Source organism: Peromyscus eremicus, chromosome 2 (genome assembly GCF_949786415.1).
Source record: "Peromyscus eremicus chromosome 2, PerEre_H2_v1, whole genome shotgun sequence".
Lineage (NCBI taxonomy): Eukaryota > Metazoa > Chordata > Mammalia > Rodentia > Cricetidae > Peromyscus > Peromyscus eremicus.
This window is the reverse complement of record NC_081417.1, coordinates 39,050,012-39,059,142: the sequence shown is the minus strand read 5'-3', so window position 1 is coordinate 39,059,142 and position 9,131 is coordinate 39,050,012. Positions and strand designations below refer to the sequence as shown.

The 9,131-nt window shown below is 44.5% G+C and overlaps 1 protein-coding gene across 10 annotated transcripts in view; it reads left to right on the top strand.

The window, feature by feature from the left end:
- The window catches only part of Cspp1 (centrosome and spindle pole associated protein 1), a 91,555-nt gene that overhangs the window by 2,026 nt on the left and 80,398 nt on the right, over positions 1 to 9,131 (top strand). Inside the window, exon 1 of one of the 10 annotated variants that reach the window (XM_059254017.1) lies at positions 50 to 169. The exons of the other annotated variants lie outside the window; for them this stretch is intronic. The gene's annotated coding sequence lies outside the window, so the exon portion shown is untranslated. Of the gene's footprint in view, positions 1 to 49; positions 170 to 9,131 lie in introns of those variants that run through there. 10 annotated transcript variants of the gene reach the window in all.

Here is a 9,131-nt window from a genome sequence, read left to right as displayed (position 1 = left end):
CAGCCGCACGCTCGCAGGGGCGGGGCCGCGCCTGGCGGTTGGTGGAGGGCGGGCGGGGGGCCGGGCCTGGGAGGCGGAGCCAGGGCGGGCGACCGGTTATTTGGTCCGCGCCGGGGGGTCGCCGACGTCGCCTGTGGAGCCGCGTCGGGCTCCCTCCGCGCCGGAGGGAGTAAGTCCGTGGGCGGCGGGTGTAGGGGGGCGGCGGGGCGGGGCTCGGGGTCGCCGCGCCTGGGCCGGGGCTCGAGCCTGCCGGGCGGGGCCGGGCAGCTTCGGGGTGTCGCGGGGGCGGTGCGGAGGTGCAGGGTACAGGTCGCGGTCGGTCGGTCGGTCGGTCGGGAGGCGCGGGTCGCCAGGCGGTGGCCCGGCTCCGTCCCGGTGCGGGTCTCGGCTGCCAGGCCGGGGGCGGGGCCTGCACACGCGCCGCCGACTCCCGGGTGGCCGCTGCCGCCTGGGTGGTGGAGAGCCGGTTGCCTGACAACGCGTTGACGCTTTCCGAGGCATCAGCTACCCGCGACGCCCCGGAGACAGAGCTGGCTCCTTGGCCTTCTCTCCGGCAGGCGCGCCGCGGCTGCGCTGAGTGCTTGCACCTCGGGGACTGGTTAATGTTTTCACACTTTGCAAGTCAGACTTAATCTTCTCCATATCTCTATGAAATCTGCTGTGTTGTTTTCTCAGTGTGATTGCTTGATGAGTTGAGTGTGTGTGATGTGTGTGTGTGTGTGTGTGTGTGTGTGTGTGTGTGTGATGGGGGGCGGAGCGCAGGCCACGACGTGCATGTGGAGGTCAGAGGACAAAACTTTGAGTTAGTTCTCTCTCCTTTCACAGTGTAGGGCTTTATAGAAAGCCAGTTATCCCGAGAAGCTGAATTTTATGTGGAAGATGGCTTCTCATGTTGATAAGAAAAAACGATCCCCGAGTAAAGTAGGGAGACACCGTCTTTTTTTTTTTTTTTTCCCCTTTTTTCTGTGAACTTTCTGGTGTCAAGTATCTGCTAACATGCTCCCATTGAGAAGATCTTTTGAATCTCCTGCAGCAGCATGATCTGGGGAGGGGGCAGATAGGTTTAGGTAAGGCAAACATGCAAGGATGCTTTCAGGACACTTTTTTTCCTCCAATGTGGTTTTCAGATTATTACAGACTTAAGCATATTCCACACTGTCATTTGGTTGTGAGCTTAGCCTTTGCCCTCTCCGCCAGATCTCCACACTTTTAAACATCTTTCCGAATGTACTGTGATGTGCCTCCTGAGTAGTAACAATTCCAATTCCGCATAGCCAAGCTCCTCCATGCCTGCTGTTACTGTTCCTGGTGTATTTGTAATAGCCGCTCAAGCTTTAAATGCTTTCCTGGATTTATTCACTCCCAAGTTTGTGTCCTGTTCCCCTCAGCAACATAGCATATGCTTTTTAGCAAAATTTGGAGTGATTTGTCAAAATATGGATGTACCTATAGTCAGTTCACGTGACTACCATCTGCTAAGGAGAAAAAGACTGTGAGACCCTTTCTGGGTGGATTAACGGAAACTTCATCTTTCCCTTTGTGTGCTACAGCTCTTAAACAGGTGCTTGCTCTTGCCCCCTGACTACATCTTATTTCTTCCTGTGGGTCTGTCCCTAGTCCTTTTCTCTTGCTGGAGTCATTTTCTGCAGGCTGCTGCCTCCTATACTTTTAATATTTTTTGGGTATGATATTTTTGAGATAAGGTCTCACTGTATAGCCTACGCTGTTGACACTTCACCCTCCCAAGTACTGGGATTATAAGTATGAGCTGCCATACCAAACAAAATCAGCCCCCACCAGCTGTTGGAGATGGAATCTGGTGTCTCACACCTTCTAGGCAGTGATCTCCTAACTAAGCTACGACCCCAGCTCAGTAACAAGTAGACATACATACCAAAACCCAATGTCAACAATAATAAGGCTATTTTTTTTGGACAATGTTTTGCCATATAATGTGATTAGGCTATCCTGGAACTCACTATATAGTTAATGAAAGTTCCAGACATATTTAAATTGTTGGTATCTTTATTGAATCCTTTAAAACTATCTCATATTTGCTCCCCAAATCCTAGACTGACTAACTCATTGTGGCAGAGGATATGATATAAATATTAGGGCAAGGATCATGTCTTATTTTACCCACCTTCCCGACAAGTCTAGCATCTCTTGCAGTCTAGAATAATGGTTTACAAGGGGAATCATGTTCCATTCCTCATGTCTCTGTATTGGGGATAATATGTGAGAGAGAAAAGGACAGATAACGTTTTCCCTTGTGTTGACTTGGATTATCACAACCACCTATCAGTTAATAATGACTGAAATCTAGAGACTTTCCCTCCCTCCCTTCCTCTTACCCCCTTCCTTTCTCCCCTCTTCCTCTTGCTTTTTCTTTTTTTGTGGTGTTAAGATAGGTTAGAGTAGGTTAAAGAGGTTAAAGTAGGCCCTTTCTTACTTTGGAAATTGATTCAGAATGCATACTATGTACATGCTCTGTTTCTGAGCTGCACCTCCAGCCTGGATGCTTTTTAAAAGTGAATGTTTAATTATACAAAGACTGCTAATACAGGGATAGTAAACTAACTGGTATAGTGACAAGTATTAGATTCTCTGGTACATATGTGATGCGGTTTTTCTTCATAATTCTGTAGTAAGTAGTATTTCCATTTTATAAATGAGGAATCCTAGACATAGATTAAACAACATATCTTGCATTAACCAGAATCAATACATAATGAACAATGGGTTTCTAGTCCAGGTCTTTTGGTGAAACTATTTTCCTGAAAACTATTTTTATCTACATACTGTTTGTAGCTACTAGGGAAAAGTACCTGATAATAATGCCATGGAAAATGTAAAATTGTACATTTTATAGAGTGTCTGGACAGTATGGAATCCCATTAGCTTTCTTTCAGCTGATTTGGGGGATGGAATTTAATCCTTAAATTATAAACATTCTTACTGTGTTTTGTTCCTAGGCCTTTCCTACCAATCCAGCCCCCATTATTCACTAAATAGTTTGTGCATAGTTTTGTGGCTGAAATAGTCTTATGTAAATTGTTGTACACTTTTAGGAATAAAGGGAAAAGCAGCCATGACAGCTACAGATGTTTTATGGTTTAGGCCTTTGTATTTCCAGGAACTGCTTTGGGACTCCCAGTGGCGTCCTGTTGACAATAAACAATTGTATAGAATATCAGTGTCAGATAACACCACCCTGTTTATGGGCATAAGAGCAAAACCACTCCATGTGGATACAGATCCTCAAGATTCTTTACCAGTTCCATTTGAATCTCATGCTGTAGTTAAATTTATTAAGCTGTCCGGTCATAGAATTCTTCCCACTTCCTGATGGCAGTACGCCCTCCCTTAAGTCACCCAGCTCAAGCTCCAGTTAGACTTCTTTTCTTTTTTCTTTCTTTCTTTCTTTTTTTTTTTTTTTTTCTTTCTGAGACAGAGTTTCTCTGTGTAGTTTTGGTGCCTATCCTGGATCTCGCTCTGTAGAACAGGCTGGTCTCGAACTCACAGAGATCTGCCAGGTTCTGCCCCCCGAGTGCTGGGATTAAAGGCGTGTGCCACTGGCACCGGGCCCATAGACTTCTTTTCTAATACCCTCTTAATAGGAAACTCAGGGCTTGCCATTGGTGTGTTCTTGTACATCAGTGCCGAAGTAAGTGGTTGATTTAACTTGTTGAATTACAGTAGTATTCCTCATTGTCTTTAGGGAGAGGTCCTTACCAGGAAAAAGGTCATTGGTTAATGTGTATTTTATTGTGGTTACTGTTAATTAAAGTGAGTTTTAGAAGCTGTACTAATAGGTGCTAAGTTACTATAAGGACCTAATCCTTCAAGTGTTTATCTAGCTTCGGTTCTTCCCCATTCATTCAAGTGGACACTGCCCAGCGTTTGCTTGTGGGTAACCCCACCTGTGTTCATTTACTGTAGATTTGTCCTAGAATCTTAAAAGAGTTAATTCTTTTCTTTTTTGATGGCATATATTGGCGATTGAGCGCAGAGTCTTGCATATGTTAGGCAACTGCCCTACCACTGAATTACATCCCCAGCCCTGTTACTTTTTAATTTCTATGTAGTTTTTGAGACAGGGCCTTATTCTGTAGCTCTGGCTGTACTGGAACTTGCTATGTAAAGCAGGCAGGAATTGGACTCAGAGAGATACACCTGCCTCTGTCTTCTTAGGGCTGGGATTAAAGGTCACGTGTGTCATCATGCCTAGCCTTTTAAAAAAAAATTTGCCAAGGCAGATGGATCTCTGTGAGTTTAGGGACAGTCTGGTCTACAAAGTGGGCTTCAGGCCAATTAGGGCTACACAGTGAGGCCCTGTCTCAAATACAAACGCAGCCCTCCCAAGCCAAAAGAAACCCAAAAACCAACATTTTGGGTCAGAGTCTTACTAAGTCCCTCACCTCAGTTTAAACTTGCAAGCTCTCTGCCTCAGTTTTGTGTAGGAGTCCTGGGATTACAGGTGTGTACCAGGATATCCGGGTAAAACATATAACTCTTTTTTTTTTTTTCATTTTTTTAAAAATATTTATTTATTATGTATACAGTGTTCTGTCTGCAAGTATGCCTGCAAACCAGAAGGGGGCAATAGATCTCATTAAGGAAGGTTGTGAGCCACCATGTGGTTGCTGGGAATTGAACTCAGGACCTCTAGAAGAACAGCCAGTGCTCTTAACCACTGAGCCATCTCTCCAGCCCCTAAAATATGTAACTCTTAAGTAAATGTCTTTGATGTGGTTCCTGTCTTTAAATTTGATTCTTGAATTTCTAACCATCTTTGGAAATTTCTGTTAGCATGTCTTACTAGGTCTAACTTAGTAAGTGTAAACTAAACTTTACTAAACCAGAGAGCTTGCTCTGATTTGTGTTTTCAGGGTTCTGTGTGCTCTCCAGGCCTTGTATCTTTAGTGACACTATTCTGCTACTCATTAAATTTGATGAGGTTTAGAAAAATATATTTTTGAACATTCTAGTTTCTCTTCAGTGTGGTGGCACACACCTTTAATCCCAGCACTCTGGTGGCAGAGGCAGGTGGGTCTCTGTGAGTTCAAGGCCAGCCTGACTACATAATGGATTTCTGACCAGTCAGGGCTACGTAGTGAGACTCTTTCTTAAAAACAAGAACAACAAAATTAGCTTCAGTGAAGAAAGTAGTCTTTTCAAAAAGTTGTGAATAATATTCACAGAGACATACAGGTCTTATTTAGGTCACCACAGCTGTTGTGAGTTCATGAGAGCAACAGCCTGCCATATCCAGAACCCAGCGTTTCACGACTCCTCTCCCCGTCCTCCAGCTCTTAGATTCTCTCACCCTTTTTCCAGGCTGCTCCCAAGTCTTGGGTGTCCTTTGGGACCTGTTCTCACACTGATGAGCTGTGAGTCTGTATCCACAGTCCCTGCAGAGAGAAGTGTCTCTGACTCCCGTGCACAGTCACACAGATCGCTGCAGATGAACACACATATTTAGCAGGCGGTCCGACAACACGTCCATTTAGCATAATAACCATGGTATGTTCCCTCCGAGGGCCTGTGACCTTCCTTAGCCATGGCCTTTTGACCAGCTTTACAGTCCCAGTCACGGATTCACTCCTGTGGAACAGGCCTCAGATCCAAGCAGAAGTAATTGATTATCCGTTCATAACAGTCATACTGCTAACTGCTGTAGTGGGCACACCATGCCTGTCAGGGTCCAGCTGGGTAGGACCATCCATGGTACCCTGCCCCCAGTGGTCTGCATAACATCTTCTAAGCTAACTACAAAATGAAGTTTTTTTAAAAAGGAGTTTGAATGGGAGGAACCTTGAATGGGTGGGCTGTGCTGTTCTCAGAAGACAGGATTATTAAATGAAAATCTCAGGGCTCAGCATGGGTAGCCCTGAGAATTAGTGGTGGTCAGGGAGGTTCTGGAGGTTTTCCGGAAAGCACAGGTTATTGTCTTTGTCCTTGGTTGCCAGTCACAACTGGATGGTAACACTCCACTGCTTGGGTTGCAGGGCATAGGAGAACTCATCTTGAACTGACTAGGAAACATATGCTGTGCTGCCTAGCTTTTATCCGACCCATTTCTGTGAAACTTCCAGGTTAGACAGAATTGTGGAGGTAGATACAAGATGATTAGTTAGTTCCCTGGGTTCGGGGAGGAGTGACTGCAGAGGGGCCCGGAAAAACTTGTTGTTGTTGACCCTGTGGTTCTTATTCTGTCAGGAGAATGGGACAGAGACCTAGTGTCTCAGAACATGGCTTGTCCTTAATGTTAAGCACAAGCGAGGCAGCATGTGGGGGAAACTCTTAACTGAAATAGGATACGGAGCTCCAGAACATCTGTAGGGACCTGCCCTTCTTGATCTCATCACACAGAGTTTGAGTTAGGTTGTCCACAGGCTCTCCTGCATCATGGTTCTTCTGGTCTTTTTTGTTGTTGCTGGGTTTTTGGGGGGTGGGGTGGGGTGGGGAGTGGGGCAAGCCTCACCTCGTAGCCTTGGCTGGCCTGAAACTGACTGTCTGGTTGAACGAGCAGAGATATACTTGCCTCTGCTCCCCAAGGGCTAGGGTTCAAGTGCTGGGGTGCATCACCACTCCCAGCTCCTCATGATTGCCTTTTCCAGCGGCATCTTGTTACCATGTTAAGTCTATGCCTGGGGCATGTGGCTTGTATGTTTGAATGAGGCAAATGTTATTCTGTGGCTCTTTTACGCATGTGTGTGCCCTTACTATGTGGGAAATCATTGGGCAAGCTAAGCTAGTCAGCTTTAGGGTATCAAATAAAAGTTATAATAGTGTTCTTTATTAATATATTAACTATACATACTACTGTTTTAAATAGGACATTTTTGTAGATATATGTAATTTTAAAATTTATATTTTGAGCCAAGGTCTCAGCATGTAGCCTTGGCTGTCCTGGAACTTGGTATGTATGCCTCTGCCTCCTAGTACTGGGATTGAAGGCATGAGTCACCATGCCCAACAATGTATTTTGGTCACAATCACTCCCCCATGACCCTCTCTTCGTCCCCCTCTCACTGACCCTCTTCCTTTTTTCAACTAGTTCCCTTTCCACTTTCATGTCTTATTTTAAATGACCCAGTGAGTTTGGTTAAGTTTTCTACAGGAGCATGGGTAACTTACCAGTGGCTACACGGTTGATGTTTCCCTCTCCCCCAGCAACCACTAGCTGCCTATAGATCCTTAGGGCGGAGTGGGACCCAAAGTGCCCTTCCTCTTCCATGACAGAACGCTGCCGGGCCAAATCTGGGGCAGGTCTGTGCAAGTTTTTATGAGTTCATGGGTGCGAGGGCCAGTTCATGGTCAGAATACAGTGTTCTACAAGACTGTCCCGTTCTCTGGCTCTGAGACTCATGCTACATCCTCTTCTGTGATGTTCCCTGAGACTTGTTGGGGGTGATGGAGATGTCCCATTTATTACGTCTGAGCAGTCAGATGTTTCATTTTCTCAATACCCTGACTAGTTTTTACAATAACCATTGCTCGCTGTGAGAAAAGTTTGTCTGCTGAGGCTAACATCAGCACAAATCTGTGGATACAAACACACATTTAGAAGGCACTTTGATGGGCACACTAGGTTTAACAAAAGAACAGCCATAGATTCACATAGTTTCACACCGCCATTCTTGAATTCACTCTTGTGGAGTGGGCCTGAGAACCACGTAGAAAGCAGTTGTTGTCCCCATAACACCATGCCACTATTGTACCAGTGGGTACATCCTGCCCTACAGGTCCGTATTATAGCATGGAGGGTTTGGTGCTGTAAGACCGTTGAGGTTTTCTCTCTGATACAGTGAAAGCAGCCAACAAGGAGGAAGCTTCCAGCTTAGTTCCATCTGGATTTCTCTGTCCTGTGATCAGAGAAACATGCTGTGTCTTCAGTAATGAAGTCTTATTTCCTTCATTCTTGTGGGCAGCCAATAACCATGGCAATAGCTTGTATTGTTTGGGGGTTGAGGGCCTTTGCTGACCAACAACTTACAGGGAGGTAGCCCACCCCCAGCAAGGGCTTTTCATTGAATTTTTAGTTTACTATTCTAATGTTCCTTGTGCTGGATTATTATTTGTTTAATGATTTTGTTTTCTCTCAGATTTTACCTTTTTTTTTTTTGTTTGTTTTTTTTGAGACAAGGTTTCTCTGTGTAGCTTTGCGCCTTTCCTGGAACTCACTCGGTAGCCCAGGCTGGCCTTGAACTCACAGAGATCTGCCTGGCTCTGCCTCCCGAGTGCTGGGATTAAAGGCGTGCGCCACCACCGCCCGGCTTCAGGTTTTACTTTTACTATATCCTATTTCCCTGTATATTTGTTAACTTCATAGTCTTTGATGACTGATGGGATTTTCTTACCTGCTCCATTTACACGGCAAATACCTCTGGGATTTGTTGACCCTGTCCAGAAAGATATACTACCTGTTGCGTTGAGGTGATGGAAGCATTGTAGTGATAACTGGACAGCCATGATTTCACTACAACTCACTAGTACTGGTAAATAAAGTGGTTGAGTTTTATGGTGTATGAGTTATTTCTCAGTTAAAACTACAGCTTGTGAATTTAAAATAATGATCTTGTTAATAAAGGAGTTTGAGATTCTGTCTTGATGACAAGCTGATAAGTAAATGTAGGAATTTTGCTTGCAATAGATTAAGTGTTGACTGGTAAATAAATGTATAGTCAGTGGTGGAATTAGAGGCATTTTGTAGTCTCTAACTTGGAGATTTGATCAATTAAAAAATGTAAGGGACTGGGCTGGAGAGATGGCTCAGCCGTTAAAGGCTAGGCTCACAACCAAAAATATAAAAAATGTAAGGGAGGATTTAGATCAAGAATAAGATATTTACTTAGTCTAGAAAGAGTTCTATGAAGACTGCTTGTAGTTATTGAGGGAAAAGTAGTAGAGAAATTTGCCAGGTAATAAAATGGCCTCACTAGTAAGGGGCAAGTAGTAATCACGTGTCTCTACCAGTGACACCTTGAGAAAGACATATCTGTTAGTAATATTCCTGCTGAGAATAGAAACTAAATTTAGTCATAGAGAAATTCAGACAAACTTCAAGTGGGAAATGACCTATTTAAAAAAAAAAAGGGTAATAGGTTTGTATTGAAAAATGTTAA